Here is an 18,968-nt window from a genome sequence, read left to right on the forward strand (position 1 = left end):
TGCAGCGTCAACACCACGCAATGTGGGATCAGCCCCAGCTCCGTTGCCCTTTGTAGCTGACATAATCAAAAGCTCAATGCAAGGCAACACAGTACAATATCAGCAGCACAATACCTGACAAGAACCCCCTTTGTAGTGTATCATCACAAACAGGGAATTCAAGAGGTATATGGGGGGTCATTCTGACCCGTTCGCACGCAGCAGTTTGACGCTGCGGTGAAAACGGGTTTGGAATACGCATGCGCAGCGGCTGCACTGCGCACGCGCGTCCTTAACCCGGTGACAGGGGTCATCGGGTTACGTTGCGCTATACGAAAAAAGTGGTCGCACAGCCGACCGCAAGAAGATTGACAGAAAGAAGGTGTTCCTGGGCGGATCGGGACCGTTGGCGGCCGTTTTCGGGGCGTGGACAAGAAAACGCAGACGTGTCCAGGAGAACGGAGGGCGGATGTCTGACGTCAAAGCCGGCTCCAGCATCGCAGAGATTGTCGCACAGGGTAAGTATGTCCAGGGCTAGTCAACTTCTGCTTTTGGCCCTCATTCCGAGTTGTTCGCTCGGTAAAAATCTTCGCATCGCAGCGATTTTCCGCTTAATGCACATGCGCAATGTCCGCACTGCGACTGCGCCAAGTAAATTTGCTATGCAGTTAGGATTTTTACTCACGGCTTTTTCATCGTTCTGGCGATCGTAATGTGATTGACAGGAAATGGGTGTTACTGGGCGGAAACAGGCCGTTTTATGGGCGTGTGGGAAAAAACGCTACCGTTTCCGGAAAAAACGCAGGAGTGGCCGGAGAAACGGAGGAGTGTCTGGCCGAACGCTGGGTGTGTTTGTGACGTCAAACCAGGAACGACAAGCACTGAAATGATCGCAGATGCCGAGTAAGTCTGGAGCTACTCAGAAACTGCTACGAGATGTGTAATCGCAATATTGCGAATACATCGTTCGCAATTTTAAGATGCTAAGATTCACTCCCAGTAGGCGGCGGCTTAGCATGAGCAAATCTGCTAAAATCCGCTTGCGAGCGAACAACTCGGAATGAGGGCCTTTGTTCGCAGCGCTGCGATTAGGTCAAAAAATGGCAATTCTGCGCATGCCTATGGGGCGCAGTGCGCACGCGCGTCGTACTTTAACAAAAGTCATTGCAGTTTCACACAAGGTCGAGCGACGCTTTTCAGTCGCACTGCTGACCGCAGAGTGATTGACAGGAAGTGGGTGTTTCTCGGAGGTAACTGACCATTTTCGGGGAGTGTGTGGAAAAACGCAGGCGTGCCAGATAAAAACGCAGGAGTGGCTGGGAAAACGTAGGCGTGGCTGGCCGAACGCAGGGCGTGTTTGTGACGTCAAAGCAGGAACTAAACGGACTGAGGTGATAGCAATCTAGGAGTAGGTCTGGAGCTACTCAGAAACTGCAAAGAATTATTTAGTAGCAGTTCTGCTAATCTTTCGTTCGCACTTCTGCTAAGCTAAGATACACTCCCATAGGGCGGCTTAGCGTTTGCACTGCTGCTAAAAGCAGCTAGCGAGCAAACAACTCGGAATGAGGGCCATAGTGCTATGTATAGCTATACACTTAATAGATATAACAATGCACAGTAAAGACTGGATGTATATCACAGGGTACTTGTACTAAATAACCCTGACTAAATGCACTTTTTCTTAACTAACACAGCAGACATGTAGAATATTTAAGTGTCCTGTAAAATGCACAGCGCTGACAGGCAGGCAGCTTTACAGAGGAGGATTTGCCCAAACAGTCCCAGGATCAGCTCTGCTTGCTATACTGACACCCAGGGAGTGATAGAGAGAGAGATATGCAGCTCCAGGGCGGGAACATTTACTCTAAATGGCGCCCTGGGGCTGGGGGAGGGGCTACAGGTCAAAGCCTTATCCCCCTGCTGGACTTCACCACCGGGCAATGGGGGCTTAATAAAACGGTTTTATGAGAGAAAACCGACCTGTACCCTGGTGGTCTAGTGGGGTCCCTGTTCTACCACAGTGTCCACGCCAGTGCGCGCGGCCCGCCTCCCACCGGCTGCGCGGGATCGCGATTTACAGTGGGTCCCATCGAGGGGACCCCTTACCTCCTCCCTGAGTGCGGCCACGCGATCCGGGAGAGCAGCGGTCGTGTGTGTGACTAACTTGGAAGAAAACCGGAGCATCCGCTGTAGGTACCCGGCAACCAGAGCGCGGGAGTATACAGCGCTGCCGGGGGAGGTGATGGACCTGCAGCAGGAGATGTCTGACTGACATCCAACACAGTCAGTGTCTCTCCTGCAGCCCTTGAAATCTTCAATATTCTTTAAAATCGTCTCTCAGGGCTGCTGGAGCAGCCCCCCTGTTGTATGCCTGCTTACTGCATGGCACTAACTACAAAACTGAGCTCCTGTGCACGGAGGCGGGGTTATAGAGGAGGCGGCGCTAGGCATTCTGGGAACAGTTAAAGCTTTGAGCCTGTTGGCGCCTCGGATCAAGATCCTACTCTACACCCCAATGTAATTTCCTGTGGAGCCCAGTGTACCCTGCAGCAGAAACTGCCGGAAAGCAATATTTTGTGCAATCTATGCAGTGCACAGAAAGTAATGAAAGTTATATGCAGAGAAAGTGATGTGTAATGTAAGTGATGTGTAGTCTAAACTAAATGTATTGTAAGTGATATGCAATGTAAACAATATGTAGTGCACTGTAAGGTGAAGATGCTTGAAACACGGACGATGGAATCCCGACACTCGTTGGAATACCGACAGTAAGAACGGGGGGGGGGGGGGGGGTATGTTTAGGCGCTACATTGGAGGTTAGGGTTAGGCTGCAGGTTTCTTGTAGGTTAAGGTTAGTCACTCCTGGTGGGGGAGGGGTTAGGGTTTGGCTGCGGGAGAGGGACGGGTAGGTTTAGGCAGCAGGTATGGGGGGGTTAGGTTTAGGCAACTCTGTGGTATATGTCAGCCACTATGGGGGGAAGTTAGGGTTGGACTGCGGGGGTGAGGTAGGTTAGTGTTAGGCTGCGGGGAGGGGGGGTTAGGGTTTGGCTGTGAGGAGGGGGTTAGGTTTAGGCAGCGGGTATGGGGTTAGGCTGCGGGAACCAATGGTTAAGGTAAGGGGGTAGGGGAGAGGGAGAAATAGCCTGTAATAATAACCCCTGTTGCTATTTCATACATTGGCATCCGTCGGTATTATGGCCCTCATTCCGAGTTGATCGGTCGCAAGGCGAATTTAGCAGAGTTACACACGCTAAGCCTACGCCTACTGGGAGTGTATCTTAGCTTCTTAAAATTGCGACCGATGTATTCGCAATATTGCGATTACAAACTACTTAGCAGTTTCTGAGTAACTTCAACCTTACTCTGCCTGTGCGATCAGTTCAGTGCTTGTCGTTCCTGGTTTGACGTCACAAACACACCCAGCGTTCGCCCAGCCACTCCTCCGTTTCTCCAGCCACTCCTGCGTTTTTTCCGGAAACGGTAGCGTTTTCAACCACACGCCCATAAAACGCCGTGTTTCCGCCCAGTAACACCCATTTCCTGTCAATCACATTACGATCGCCGGAGCGATGAAAAAGCCGTGAGTAAAAATACTATCTTCATTGTTAAATTACTTGGCGCAGTCGCAGTGCGAATATTGCGCATGCGTACTAAGCGGATTTTCATTGCGATGCGATGAAAAATACCGACCGATCAACTCGGAATGAGGGCCTATGAACACTGGGAGACCGTGCACTGGCATTAGATACTGATTCCGTAAGAAATATGCTGTGTACTGTAAGTTATATGCAGTGTAAGTTATGTACAGTACAGTGTACTGTAAGTGATGTGCAGTGTAGGTGATATGTAAAATAAGTGATATGCAGTGTAAATTGTATGATATCATACCTCCCAACTGTCCCGATTTTCCCGGGACAGTCCCGTTTTTTGGGGTCTGTCCCGCTGTCCCACCCGCGGGCCGCAATGTCCTGCGGTGGGGGGGGGGGGGGCAGTTGGGAGGCTCATGCACTCGCTGCCCTGCTTAGCAGAGCAGCGGTGAATAGATGCTGTGCGCATGCGCACAGCGTCTATTCACTGGAGTCAGAGGGAGAGGGGGCATGCCAGCGGCTCACAGAGCGCTGGGCATGCCCCCTCAGTGATGAAAACGGGGCGTGGCTCGCGATAGCAGGTTCTCAGCAAAGTCACACCCCCTTTTCTTAGGCCACACCCCTTTTTCGGGAGCACGCGTGTGTCCCTCCTTGGAAGAATTAAAAGTTGGGAGGTATGTGATATTGATATGCAGTGTAAGCGATGTGCAGTGTAAATGATTTGCAGTGCACTGTAAGCAATGTGCAGACTGGGCAGGAAAGTTTTGGGTGCTGTTAGTCAGAAGCAGCGGTAATACACAGAGGCACTGGCTCCAGTTACAGGCTTTAAGCTATCCAACCCTACTCCCTGGGATACTTTCCAGGGGCGGATTGGGATAGAAAACAAGCCCGTGAAATTTATGGAAGCAGCCCTAATGGGGATGCGGTCTGATAAGGGGGTGGGGTCTGTTGAGGGTGGGTGCCTCCTCATAGGGCCTGATTGTACACAATTGTTTGCGTCTTTTGCTGCAGTTGTGTCTGAAACCAGGGTCGGATTGGGAACTAAAAGTAGCCCTGTAAAATTTTGTAGAAGTTGCCCAACATGGGCAGCACAAGAGGTATAACATACCGTGTATCCATGGCAGCATCACTGGATGGCAGAGTTGCTGTACTGCAGAGATAGAACAAGGGTGGGGCCATGAGATAACACACAAAACAGGCCCAACAGACAACGTCGGCCTACCAGGAATCTACTTTATGAGCCCTATTGCCAATCTGCCTCTGACCGTTACATAGAGCACCTATCCACCGGAGCATACCCTACCCCCATCCCCCTTCCCTGAATTCTGAACATTCCCTACCCCCAGAGGCGGATTGGCCATAGGGTTCACAGGGAAGATTCCCGGTGGGCCGATGCACCCGTGGGGCCTGTTTTGTTTGAGGACATGTGGTCCTTTTTATAGACATAATGAATAAGATGCTAAATAATTTGCATACATGAAAATTACTTTGCCACTTAGCCTGTGATTGCAGATGATCTAGTGTATGCTCTGTCTGCCTGCTTGGCTGACATATAAGATTGAGAGAATAGTGATTGGGATACGGTTGGTGTAATAAGCAAGAAAATTTCTATTTCTAAAGAATGATATAGTTTCCTAAATTCTGAAGGTGTATCATATAATGTGCTCATAACATTTAATTTTATTTCCTTTCAACTTCCCCCTTGATGCTGGACATGCCCACTATCTGGAAAGTCTTTGGGGGGAGGGTGCTGCTGCCATGGCCCATGGCTAGACCCTACACCTCTGGTGCTGGCCATGTGGGGCCACTAGTACAAATTTTTCCAGGGCCGCTTTTTGTTCCCAATCCGCCCCTGCCTACCCCCCAGCATAGGGATGGTGAATGTTTCAATGGTGCGATCAGTGCTGGCATAGAAAGCATGATTGCAGAGTCTGCAGACACTGAAAGTGAGCGTCTCAGTCTTTGCCTATTTGGAAGCATGGATGTACACCAGGGATGGGTACTGTAGCAGCATTAGCCACACACAGTGCCGTAACTAGACATTTTAGCGCTGTGTGCAAGAAATAGCATCGGCGCCCCCCTTCCCTCCCATATACAAAACAGGGCCAGTGCCAGCCGCAGGTGAGCGCCAAAATTATAGGGGCATGGCTTCATGGGTAAGGGGCTTCGCCATAAAATAATACCAATTTAATATTACGCTGTACAGTAGTCTCCATAATTTTAAGTTATGCAGCACAGTAGCGCCACTTACACACATTACACCAGGTAGAGCGCCTGTCACACATTATGCCAGGTAGAACCCCCTTTTACACGTTACAGCAGGCAGAGTCCCCATTTTACACATTAGGCAGTAGAGTCCCTCTTTTCTACACATAACGGCAGGCAGAGTCCCCTTTTTACACATAACGGCAGGCAGAGTCCCCTTTTTGCAAATAATGTCAGGCAGAGTCCCCCTTTTATATACATTACGGCAGGCAAAACCCCCTTTTTACACATTAGGCAGGCAGAGTCCCCCTTTTTTACACATTACAGCAGAGTCCCCCTTTTTTACACATTAGCAGGCAGAGTCCCCCTTTTTATACATTACAGCAGCCAAGTCCCCCTTTTTGCACATTAGGCAGGGGGACAGAGAGGGAGAGAGAGACTAGCTTGCCATTGGGGGAGCCGCCACTCTTTTCCGGTGAGCCCACAGCACGGGGGAGTCACCGCTCCTAGAGCCCGGCACCATTGGACATCAGGGGGAGCAGCTACCCCTGACACAGTGAGGGAGACCAGCATGGAGAACACAAGCTGCAGTGCCCAGCAACAAATCTATATCACACGATGACAAGGTTGCCGGGCGCTGCAGCTTGTCGGCTGCGCGCTGGTCTCCCTTGTGCGGCGCAGCCCTATGTGGTACGTGTGTGCCAGCGGAATGCGCCCACAGTGCAGATGCGCTGTGGGCAACGCACCGCAGGCACACACCTAGTAACGGCTATGCAGCATTTCTGCTGCGGGGTACACTGGGCCAGTGCCAGATTAAGGTCCAAATGGGCCTGGAGCTGAAATTTCAAAAGGGCCTATTATGCGCTGCTGCTGGGGGTGTGACTAATGATGTGGGGGCAGTGCCGTAACTAGGCATTTTAGCGCTGTGTGCAAGAAACGACAGTGGCGCCCCCCCCCCCTCCATGCAACATAGGGGCAGTGCGCGCCGTAGGCGCGCTTCAAATTTATAGGGGCGTGGCTTCACGGGGAAGGGGCGTGGCCACAAAATAATAGCAATTCATACTACGCTGCACAGTAGCGCCACTACACCAGGTAGAGCCCCTTTTATACATTACAGCAGACAGCGTCCCCCTTTTTACACATTACAGCAGCCAGTCCCCCTTTTTACACATTGCGGCAGCCAGGCCCCCTTTTTACACATTGCGTCAGCCAGTCCCCCTTTTTACACATTGCGGCAGCCAGTCCCCCTTTTTACACATTGCGGCAGCCAGTCCCCCTTTTTACACATTGCGGCAGCCGGTCCTCCTTTTTACACATTGCGGCAGCCAGTCCCCCTCTTTACACATTGCGGCAGCCAGACCCCCTTTTTACACATTGCGGCAGGCAGTCCCCTTTTTACACATTGCGGCAGACGGTGTCCCCCTGAGAGAGAGAGAGAGAGAGAGAGAGAGAGAGAGAGAGAGATACTTACCTTCTCCCTGCTGACAGGCTCCTCGTGCTGGCAGCTCCCTCGGTGCAGGCAGGTGAGAAGGAGGAGGAGGGAGGGGGGAGCAGGGAGCCGCAGCAGCGCTATGTCATTGGTAGTAAGCGCCGCTGCAGCATCCCCCTCTTCTTCCGTATTGGCTGCCTGGCGCTGCTGTGGATGCTGGGATAAAGGAACCGCATCCCAGCATCCACAGCAGCGCCGGGCAGCCAATATAGAAGGAGAGGGGGATGCTGCAGCGGCGCTTACTACCAATGAAATAGCGCTGCTGCGGCTCCCTGCTCCCCCTCCCTCCTCCTCCTTGTCCGCTGCCCGGCGCACACAGCAGAGGCGGCATGTAATGAGTCAATTTGACTCATTACATGCCGCTGGCCGTGCGCCCTCAGGGCAACTGCGCTGTGTGCCAAGCCCACTTTGCACACACGTATTTACGGCCCTGTGTGGGGGAATGACCAGTGGTGTGGGGGAGTGGTCTGCGTAAATGGGCGTGATGTGAACAAAATTAAGAAAAAGGTGCCTACCTATAAAGGTGAGAAGTCCGCCAGTGAAAAGGCATCCTCCCTGCGGCATCCGCTCCAGGAGACTTCCAGGGCCGCTCCCTGAGTTCCCGGCCAATGACGTCCCTCCCCCCAGTGCGCGTGTTGTCATGACAACACTCCACGCTGGACGGGAGCATGTGGGGTCCATGCAGGGTGCTTTTTTCAAGGCTCTATGCTGTTTGTTCTACAGCATAGAGCCCTGAAAAAAGCGCCCTGTGCGGCACTGAAACGTTGGCAAGCTATGCCCTAATTGCATTTTTGCCACACTAAAGCACTATTTTTTTCACCAAGTCCACTGAGTGCCGCCTGGTTCTTATACATCGTGAGGAGGGAAGTGACAGCCCCACTCCAGAGCAGACATCTTTTGTCTGCTTTGAGAAAGTTGCTTGAGTGGCACCGAAACGTAAGCCACATGACTCTGATGTAATGATACTTTTCCACTAAAGATTTTCTACAGCTACTTGGAGTGCCGCAGTTTATTCGACACATTACACAATAACTGCTCAGTGATGGCACCCTGCATATAAGGATTCCAGCAAAGAGTGCTAGTTCATTCACATGGACTAATATATATATCTGCTCCGGTGCCCTCAGTATGAATGGTATACACAAACACTGTTCCCCCGTTGCTAGGGTAAACAAACAGCGGCACTCCAGAGGCTTAATGAAAAAAGTCAAAACTGTATTTAAATAATTTGTAAAAAATGCACCACCGACGTTTCAGGGTTTACACGCCCCTTCTTCAAGGTGACATACAACAAGATTATAGTGAGAAGCTTACCTTAAGTAAGTAGGAATTACTGCCACCAGCACACGGTGAGTCGAGCGCCACGTCTCCGTCCGCCGGCTATGACATGATCACCTCCGCGCCGTCCGTTGCCTAGCGACAGGGTACATCTGGGGGAACAGCGTCAGGGCAACGGGGGAACAGTGTTTGTGTGTGTGTGTGTGTGTGTGTATGTGTGTTTATATATATATATATATATATATATATATACACACACACACACACACACTCACACACACCACCACATACAGTACACTCACAAGTGCAAACTACACACACACATAAAGTACACCCCCCCACACATATACAGACACACAGTACACACTATACACACACAGTATACACACACAGTACACCCCCACAAAGTACACACACACATATATATAGATAGATATATATATACACACAGTACACACTACACACACACACACACACACACATATAGTATACATACATTCAGCACACATACAGTACACACATACTGTATACAGTACACACGTACAGTATACACAATGTACAGTACACACACAGTATACACACACAGTACACGCACATGGAGTAGACACACACACCACACATGCTGCACACACACACTGTTGATTCCATTAAACAAGAAGCCATTAAACTTACCAGGCTTCCTGCATCAGCAGCAGCTCCCCGTGCAGTCTGGGGGCGGAGCTTGGGCCTGTAAGTGACAGGCTCAGGGCCCTGATTGAAGGAGAGACTGGAGGGGAGGGGCGGCTACCACACTGCCTGCACGGATCTCAGGTGAGTGCTGGAGCCAGAGGAGGAGATGCACGGGAGAGAGCATGGGCGCTGGCAGTCTGTGACAGGAAAGAGATTATTCCTGTCACTGCTGTCACTCCTGTGGGCCTATTTGCAATGGGGGGCCTGGAGCTGCAGCTCCATCCGCCCCATTGTTAATCCGGCCATGCACTGGGCTCCACAAGTCTGGACAATGGGGTGTAGAGTAGGATCTTGATCCGAGGCACCAACAGGCTCAAAGCTTTTCCCAAGATGCATAGCGCCGCCTCCTACATCACCCCGCCTCCCAGCACAGGAGCTCAGTTTGTCAGTTGGTGCTGCAGTAAGCAGGCACTTAACAGAGGGGCTGCTCCAAGCAGCCCTGAGAAAAGCTTTTTATGAGGTAAAAAGTGAAGACTTCAAGGGCAGCAGCGGTGGTAAATGTCTTGTGACATTCACTGCTGCAGCTCCAGCTCTCCCCAGCGGCTCTGTACACTCCCGAGCCCTGGTTGCCGGGTACCTACAGCGGAGGCTCCGGTTTTCTTCATGTTAGACACACACGGGTGGTGCTCTCCAGGATCGCGTGGCCGTGCTTCGGGAGGTGGTAAGTGGGTCCCGCTCGCGGGACCCGGTCTTAATCGCGATCCGGCGCGGTCAGTGGGAGGCGGGCCGCGCGCGCTGGCGGTGGACACTGTGGATACAGGCGATCCCACTAGATCACCAGGGCATGGGCGCAGGTCAAGTTTTCTCTTAAAACCGATTTTAATATCGCCCACAGTACCTGGGGGTTTTGCCAGCAAGGAGGATAAGGCTGAGACCTGAAGCCCCTCCCCCAGCCCCAGGGCGCCATTTCCAGCAAGTGTTCCCACCCTGGAGCTGCATCTCTGTCTTTTCCTCACTCCCTGTCAGTGTCTGCGGCGCCATTACTCCTCAGCTCACTATTCCAGGGACTGCTTGGGCAAATCCTCCTATGTAAAGCCGCCTGGTTGTCAGTGCTGTGACTTTACATGACACTTAAGTATTCTACCTGCCTTTTTAGTCAGTGTTAGTAAGAAAGAGTGCATTTAGGCCCTCATTCCGAGTTGTTCGCTCGCTAGCTGCTTTTAGCAGCATTGCACACGCTAAGCCGCCGCCCTCTGGGAGTGTATCTTAGCATAGCAGAATTGCGAACGAAAGATTAGCAGATTTGCGAATAGAAAATTCTTAGCAGTTTCTGAGTAGCTCCAGACTTACTCAGCCATTGCGATCAGTTCAGTCAGTTTCGTTCCTGGTTTGACGTCACAAACACACACAGCGTTCGCCCAGACACTCCCCCGTTTCTTCAGACACTCCCGCGTTTTTCCCAGAAACGCCAGCGTTTTTTCGCACACTCCCATAAAACGGACAGTTTCCACCCAGAAACACCCACTTCCTGTCAATCACACTCCGATCACCAGAACGATGAAAAATCCTTGTTATGCCATAGTGAGTAAAATACCTAACTTTTGAGTAAAATAACTAAGCGCATGCGCTCTGCGAACCTTGCGCATGTGCAGTAAGCGACTAATCGCAATATAGCGAAAATCGGCAACGAGCGAACAACTCGGAATGACCCCCTTAGTCAGGGGTTTATAGTACAATTACCCTGTGATATACATCCAGTTTCTTACTGTGTAGTGTTATATCTATTGACTATATAGCTGTGTAAGCTAGTCCAGTGCAGTATTATTGTCTGTGATAACCTCTGCATTGTACAAACTGTGACTGTTTGTGTGTGCATTGATAGCTGAGTGGTGTCCATCTCGTGTCTTTCACTCAACTTGCTATCCCTATATTCTATAACCTGAGGGGGCTTGGTGCGTCAGGTGTTATTTAATATAGGATTTTCACAAAGATATACTGTATTACGTATTTTTCTCTGTGATTTAGTCACCATATCTCTCCTTTATCTCTGCTGGTGCTGACTACACTGCGCAGGGGTTTGGGTTTAGGGATATAGTGCTGCTAATAATTGTACTGTGTTACCTCATACTGCATGTTATATGATGTCTGCTTCTGAGGGTAACGGTTCTGGGGCGGAACACACTGCTGGTGTTGCTGAAGCCACAGGCACATATGGCGAGAATATAGCAGCTATGGGCGCTGGTTCTGGGGGCTCCTTACCCCCCAGTGGGACTGTGGCAACGGAGGCACATACTGACCCTCCGTGGGCCGCTTTTTCCACGCTTCTGCATACGCTAGTTCATAAACTAACACCCCCTATGGGACCCCCAATGCCGGTACAACCGTATTTGGTCCCTGCAGCTAACCCGCCATGGGCGGACGATTTATCTGCTCACTTAAAGAAGTTGAACCAGTCCCTGACTACTAAAAAGTCTGACCAACGCTCGCCTAAGTCCAAGAGGTCCTCTAAGCGAGCGCTCGTCTCCTCACAATCCACTGCTGTCACTGACATCTCGTCTGATGAAGACAGCACATACACTGACCCCACAGGTTCTGACTCAGATACGGTGTCGGCTGATGGGGAGGGTAGTTCACACGTGGATGTTCCTGATCTTTTGGAGGCTATTAAGTTAATTCTGCAGATTACGGATGATCCTGAGCCATCCGTTCTTCCTAAGAAACCAGATAGGTTCAAGCGTCAGAAGGTGATTAAACAAGTTTTACCTCACTCTGACCACCTAGTGGATATACGTCAGGAACCCTGGCAAAGCCCGGGTACGAAGTTTGTGCCTCAAAAGAAGATTCTGGCTCGCTATCCCCTCGCGCCAGAGCTGTCTAAGAATTGGGAAACGCCTCCTCCAGTAGACTCACATGTGGCTAGGATGGTGGTTTCCTCAGCTCTACCTGTCACTACCGTCACGTCTCTAAAAGAGCCTACGGATAAACGTGTCGAGGGTTATCTAAAAGCGATTTACACCCTCACGGGTGCTGCACAAAGGCCCACTATTGCAGCTACATGGGCGGCAGAGGCTATTGAAGCATGGGCCTTGGAGTTAGAAGCTGAAATCTCCTCTGACCATGCTAGACAATGCTTGTCATATATTGTCACAGCTTCTCGCTATATTAAAGAGGCGGCTTCTGATGCCGGTATCCTAGCAGCCAAGGCCTCTACTACGTCAGTCCTGGCTCGCAGGATATTGTAGCTGAGATCCTGGTCTGTGGATCTGGACTCTAGAAAAACCCTGGAGGTACTCCCTTTCAAGGGGGATATTCTGTTTGGGGAGGACTTAAATAAGATAGTGGCTGACTTGGCTACTGCCAAAACTGCCTGTCTGCCTAATACAGCTCCTTCTGTGTTGAAGGCCAAAGGCACGTCCTTTCGCCCCTTTCGTCCTTCAGGTAAAGCAAAAGGTCAGGCGTACCATAAGCAGGCCCGCACTTCCAAACCTGGTAAGCCGAAGCCCAAAAGAGCCTGGGCTGCCCGTCAGCCAGCAGCCAAGACCGATAAGCCTGCCGCATGACGGGGCGGGCCTCCCCCTGGGGGATCCCAGGGTGGGGGGCCGGCTTCTAGGGTATACCCAGGAATGGTTGAAGACCACTTCAGATGCCTGGGTACGGGAAGTCGTCACTCGAGGTTACGCCATAACCTTCAAAAACCGACCCCCTCATCGATTTTGCCAGACAGACGTCCCGTCGGACCAGACAAAGGCAAACACTCTGCATTCGGTGGTACAGACCCTCCTGGATACAGGAGTCGTAGTACAGGTGCCTCTTGCTCAGAGGGGGCCGGGGTACTATTCTCCGCTGTTTCTAGTCCCAAAACCGAATGGGTCCTCCCGGCCCATTCTCAACCTCAAGGCACTTTACAAGTTTGTGAAGGTTTCCAAGTTCCGTATGGAAACCCTTCGCTCTATAGTTCTGGCCTTAGAAACAGGGGACTACATGGTCTTCCTGGACATACAGGATGCTTACTTGCATATTCCTATAGCAGTGTCACATCAACAATACCTGAGGTTCGCTATTGGCAACCTCCATTACCAGTTTTGGGCGTTACCTTTTGGTTTAACAACGGCTCCGCGAGTCTTCACCAAAGTTATGGCAGTGATGACGGTGGTACTCCGCCGTCAAGGGGTCAGGATACTGCCGTATCTGGACGACTTGTTAATCCTGGCAAATTCCCCAGATCTTCTCCTGCGTCATCTAGATATGACGGTCCGGTTTCTACAAGCGCACGGGTGGCTCATCAACTGTAAGAAATCCTCCCTGGTCCCTGCTCAGAGCATGGTGCATCTGGGAGCGCTGTTGGACACTCACAACCAGAGGTTGTTCTTGTCTCAGGAGAAAGTCCTGAAACTTCAGGACAGGATTCGTTGCTTCCTTTCTCGTACGCAAGTGTCGATACATTCGGCAATGCAGGTGCTGGGCCTCGTGATATCAGCATTCGACATGGTGGAGTGTGCTCAATTCCATTCTCGCCCCCTCCAGAAGCTGATTCTTGCCAAGTGGGACGGCCTGCCTCACCGGATCAGGTCTCAAATGATCTCTTTGACTCCGGAGGTCCGTCTGTCGCTGCTCTGGTGGCTCCAGGACCGACAATTGTGCAGAGGCCGTCCCTTCTGGATATCCAACTGGGTCATGTTGACGACAGATGCCAGTCTAAGAGGTTGGGGCGCGGTGCTGGAGCAGCACTCCTTGCAGGGTCGGTGGACCAAGGAGGAATATCTCCTCTTGATCAACATTCTGGAATTGCGGGCGGTCTTCAATGCATTGAACCTAGCCCAGCATTTGATTCAGAACCGTCCTGTTCAAGTACAGTCGGACAACGCCACCACAGTGGCTTACATAAATCATCAAGGCGGCACTCGAAGCCGTTTGGCAATGAAGGAAGCCTCACGGATTCTACGTTGGGCAGAACGCCATCTACCGGCAATATCGGCAATATTCATTCCGGTAGTCCTGAATTGGGAAGCGGTCTTTCTCAGTCGTCAGGACGTGCATGCCGGCGAGTGGGGCCTCCATCCAGAAGTGTTTCAACTCCTCGTGGAAAGGTGGGGTCTTCCAGATGTGGATCTGATGGCGTCTCGACACAATCACAAGGTTCCGGTCTTCGGAGCAAGGACAAGGGATCCTCAAGCAGCATTCGTGGATGCGCTGGCAGTGCCGTGGAGGTTTCGGCTGCCGTACGTGTTCCCTCCGGTGTCACTCCTGCCCAGGGTAATTCGGAAGTTCAAGCAAGAAAACGGAAATCTGCTTCTCATAGCTCCGGCGTGGCCCAGACGGCACTGGTTCTCAGACCTGCAAGGCCTATCGTCAGAGCGTCCACTTCTACTTCCACAATGCCCAGACTTCCTCGTTCAGGGCCCGTGTCTACCAGGACCTAGCCCGGCTGTCTTTGACGGCGTGGCTCTTGAAGCTTCCGTCTTAAGAGCTAAGGGTTTTTCTGAAGAGGTCATTAAAACTATGTTGCGGGCCCGGAAACCGGCCTCTGCTCGGATTTACCATCGGGTCTGGCATTCCTACTTTGTTTGGTGCGCATCTAACCATTATGACGCTTCCAAGTTTAGTACAGCCAAACTTTTGGCTTTTCTACAGCAGGGCCTAGATTTAGGCCTGCGTCTGGCCTCCCTCAAGGTTCATATTTCTGCCTTGTCGGTGTGGTTTCAGAGAAAAATTGCGACTTTACCTGATGTTCATACTTTCACTCAGGGTGTGTTGCGTATCCAACCTCCCTATGTCCCGCCTGTGGCTCCTTGGGACTTGTCGGTGGTTTTGGAGGCGTTACAAGAGTCTCCATTTGAACCTCTTGGTTCAGCTGACCTTAAGTGGCTTTCCCTTAAGGTGGTGTTTCTGTTGGTTATTGCCTCTGCTATAAAAGTGTCGGATTTGGGTGCCTTGTCTTGTAGTTCCCCATATCTGATTTTTCACCGTGACCGGGCAGTTCTTAGAACTCGTCCCGGATATTTGCCTAAGGTGGTTTCTTCGTTCCACCTTAATCAGGAGATTGTGGTTCCGGCTTTTGTCTCTCCTGATTTGTCTCCCAAAGAGCGGTCTTTGGATGTGGTACGGGCTCTCTGTATCTATGTGAAGAGAACTGCTTCTATTCGAAAGTCTGATTCTCTCTTTGTTTTGTTTGGATTTCACAAACATGGCTGGCCTGCTCACAAGCAGACCCTGGCCAGGTGGATCAGAGTGGTGATTGCGCATGCTTATGTGAAGGCTGGTCTGTCAGCTCCTGTTCACATTACGGCCCATTCTACTCGGTTGGTTGGACCTTCTTGGGCGGCCCAACGTGGTGCAACCCTTGATCAATTGTGCAAGGCGGCTACGTGGTCCTCCGGGAACACGTTCATAAGGTTCTATGCCTTCGATACTGCCGCTTCCCAGGATGCTTCCTTTGGACGCCGGGTTCTTGTGCCCACTACAGTGCGTCCCCTCCCATAAGGAACTGCTTTAGGACATCCCCATTGTCCAGACTTGTGGAGCCCAGTGTACCCTGCAGCAGAAAACGAGTTTTATGGTAAGAACTTACCTTTGTTAAAACTCTTTCTGCGAGGTACACTGGGCTCCACAAGGCGCCCACCCTGATGCACTTAGCTTCTTTGGGTTGATATGGCATTAGCCACTGACACTTCTCTTGTCGTGAGAGTGTGGTGTATGTGGCTACTAACCGTTGTCGTCTCTTTTCCTGCTACTGCATTGGGCTGGTTAACTAAACTGAGCTCCTGTGCTGGGAGGCAAGGTGATATAGGAGGCGGCGCTATGCATCTTGGGAAGAAGGTCAAAGCTTTGAGCCTGTTGGTGCCTCGGATCAAGATCCTACTCTACACCCCATTGTCCAGACTTGTGGAGCCCAGTGTACCTCGCAGAAAGAGTTTTAACAAGGGTAAGTTCTTACCATAAAACTCGTTTTTTACATTTATTTTCTTGCACTAACACAACTTATAAATAAAAATAAATGTGGGACTCTTTGACTTGCTGTATAAGCGAGATGTGAATTGCATATTTTATGCCTCTGAAATAATCTGTAAAGGATCAGAGCAAAAGTACCTTCTCTTTGAAGAAAAAAATTTATGTCAAAAGCTGCAGAACAACTCACGATGCTGCTCCATGAGGTATGAGCTTGCACTAGAAATTACACTGACTGTGTGCAGGCTATTAGTGGAATTACGGTATCAGGAAGTAAGTGCATTGGACGGAATCACCGTGAGTCCGTGACGGATCCTCTCTGTTGAAGAGTCAGACTAGCAGCTGCAGAGCGGGGGTTCTGCGCGCTGCCAGGCACAAACTCACTGATTTAGGTACAGTCACCCAGGTCCTGCGTCTCCACACTACATTCTGATACAGCTGTATGCACATGACTGCTGGAGTCAGGAGGTAGATGTAGCAGAAGGGTAATTTCGGATCACTGCAGTGGCTGGTTGCGCCACCAGGCAAAGTGCGCTGTGTGCAAGGCACACTTCGCACACCCAGTGCTTACAGCTGAGTGGATGAGCGGCTCACATGATGTGGAAGTGAATCGGGATTGGACCCAAGAAGGTCAGCTGACCAGGAACTGTCATGGCGACGTCCATAGCTGGTTTTGGAGGGATCTCCGGCGTGGTGTGTGCATAGACAGGCAATAATGGCAACAGGTCCCGAGAGCACAGGAAGGTATACCTGGTAACCACTGGACTTGTGGATGCTGGCACGGAAGTATAGGGCAGCATGAGATTCCTCAATGATTGCTATGCAGGCACACCATGCAGAGACTTGCTGAGTTCTGAATTCACACAGAAGGTTAATCAATACAGATGCACTTGTTAGCAGAGAGTGAGCTCAGCACACAGAGAACTCATGATACTGGTGAGCTGTTTATCCCAGCCAGCAGAAAACATGCAGGTTACAGGACAGATGGCAGAGGTAAGTCACCATATGGTATGATTTTAGTCAGGATTGTGACAACCTCTGTGATAGAGAAATTGAAAACCAGAAGTACTCCAACCTCAGAAATGCGGAAAAGGAAGCACTTAAGCACCTGAAGAAAAATAAGGACATTGTCATAAAGCAAGCGGACAAAGGGGGAGGTATGTTGATACTAGATCGAGAAGCCTATGAATAAGAAGCTCTTCGCCTCCTCAAAAATGAATCTTCCTACAAGAAATTACCACAGGACCCCACAAATATCTTTGTCGAAGAATTAAGAGTGATGTTAGTACATTACCTCCATAATAGCATACTTGAAAAAGATGAATTTCAATATTTGATGACACCAACCCCAGTAATACCAATTTTCTACTTTCTACCAAAAATTCATAAATCTCTCACTAATCCGCCAGGTAGACCAATATTTGCAGGTATCGATTCACTAACAGCTCATTTGTCTAACTATATCAACATTTTTCTCCAAAAATATGTGGGTAAATTACCCTCATATCTCAAGGATACAGGCAGTGTAATAGACATTATGTCAAACATGAAATGTGGTGCAACCCTTGATCAATTGTGCAAGGCGGCTACGTGGTCCTCCGGGAACACGTTCATAAGGTTCTATGCCTTCGATACTGCCGCTTCCCAGGATGCTTCCTTTGGACGCCGGGTTCTTGTGCCCACTACAGTGCGTCCCCTCCCATAAGGAACTGCTTTAGGACATCCCCATTGTCCAGACTTGTGGAGCCCAGTGTACCCTGCAGCAGAAAACGAGTTTTATGGTAAGAACTTACCTTTGTTAAAACTCTTTCTGCGAGGTACACTGGGCTCCACAAGGCGCCCACCCTGATGCACTTAGCTTCTTTGGGTTGATATGGCATTAGCCGCTGACACTTCTCTTGTCGTGAGAGTGTGGTGTATGTGGCTACTAACCGTTGTCGTCTCTTTTCCTGCTACTGCATTGGGCTGGTTTACTAAACTGAGCTCCTGTGCTGGGAGGCAAGGTGATATAGGAGGCGGCGCTATGCATCTTGGGAAGAAGGTCAAAGCTTTGAGCCTGTTGGTGCCTCGGATCAAGATCCTACTCTACACCCCATTGTCCAGACTTGTGGAGCCCAGTGTACCTCGCAGAAAGAGTTTTAACAAGGGTAAGTTCTTACCATAAAACTCGTTTTTTACATTTATTTTCTTGCACTAACACAACTTATAAATAAAAATAAATGTGGGACTCTTTTACTTGCTGTATAAGCGAGATGTGAATTGCATATTTTATGCCTCTGAAATAATCTGTAAAGGATCAGAGCAAAAGTACCTTCTCTTTGAAGAAAAAAATTTATGTCAAAAGCTGCAGAACAACTCACGATGCTGCTCCATGAGGTATGAGCTTGCACTAGAAATTACACTGACTGTGTGCAGGCTATTAGTGGAATTACGGTATCAGGAAGTAAGTGCAATGGACGGAATCACCGTGAGTCCGTGACGGATCCTCTCTGTTGAAGAGTCAGACTAGCAGCTGCAGAGCGGGGGTTCTGCGCGCTGCCAGGCACAAACTCACTGATTAAGGTACAGTCACCCAGGTCCTGCGTCTCCACACTACATTCTGATACAGCTGTATGCACATGACTGCTGGAGTCAGGAGGTAGATGTAGCAGAAGAGTAATTTCGGATCACTGCAGTGGCTGGTTGCGCCACCAGGCAAAGTGCGCTGTGTGCAAGGCACACTTCGCACACTGCTAGTTACGGCACTGGCCACACACACAACTGCAGCAAAAAACGTAAGAAGGCTTACTTGCTTACCCTCCCAGAATGGCCGGGAG

At 50.4% G+C, this 18,968-nt stretch overlaps 1 long non-coding RNA gene across 1 annotated transcript in view; it reads right to left on the minus strand.

Annotated features, from left to right (window-relative positions):
* LOC134970034 (uncharacterized) overlaps positions 1 to 9,549 on the minus strand; it is a 178,288-nt gene extending 168,739 nt beyond the window's left edge. Inside the window, exons 1-2 of the long non-coding RNA XR_010189621.1 lie at positions 9,211 to 9,549; positions 8,575 to 8,690 (exon numbers count right to left, since the gene is read on the minus strand). This is a non-coding gene — a long non-coding RNA (uncharacterized LOC134970034). The remainder of the gene's footprint in view (positions 1 to 8,574; positions 8,691 to 9,210) is intronic.
* Between the last annotated feature and the right edge of the window lie 9,419 nt (positions 9,550 to 18,968).

Source organism: Pseudophryne corroboree, chromosome 11, assembly GCF_028390025.1.
Source record: "Pseudophryne corroboree isolate aPseCor3 chromosome 11, aPseCor3.hap2, whole genome shotgun sequence".
Lineage (NCBI taxonomy): Eukaryota > Metazoa > Chordata > Amphibia > Anura > Myobatrachidae > Pseudophryne > Pseudophryne corroboree.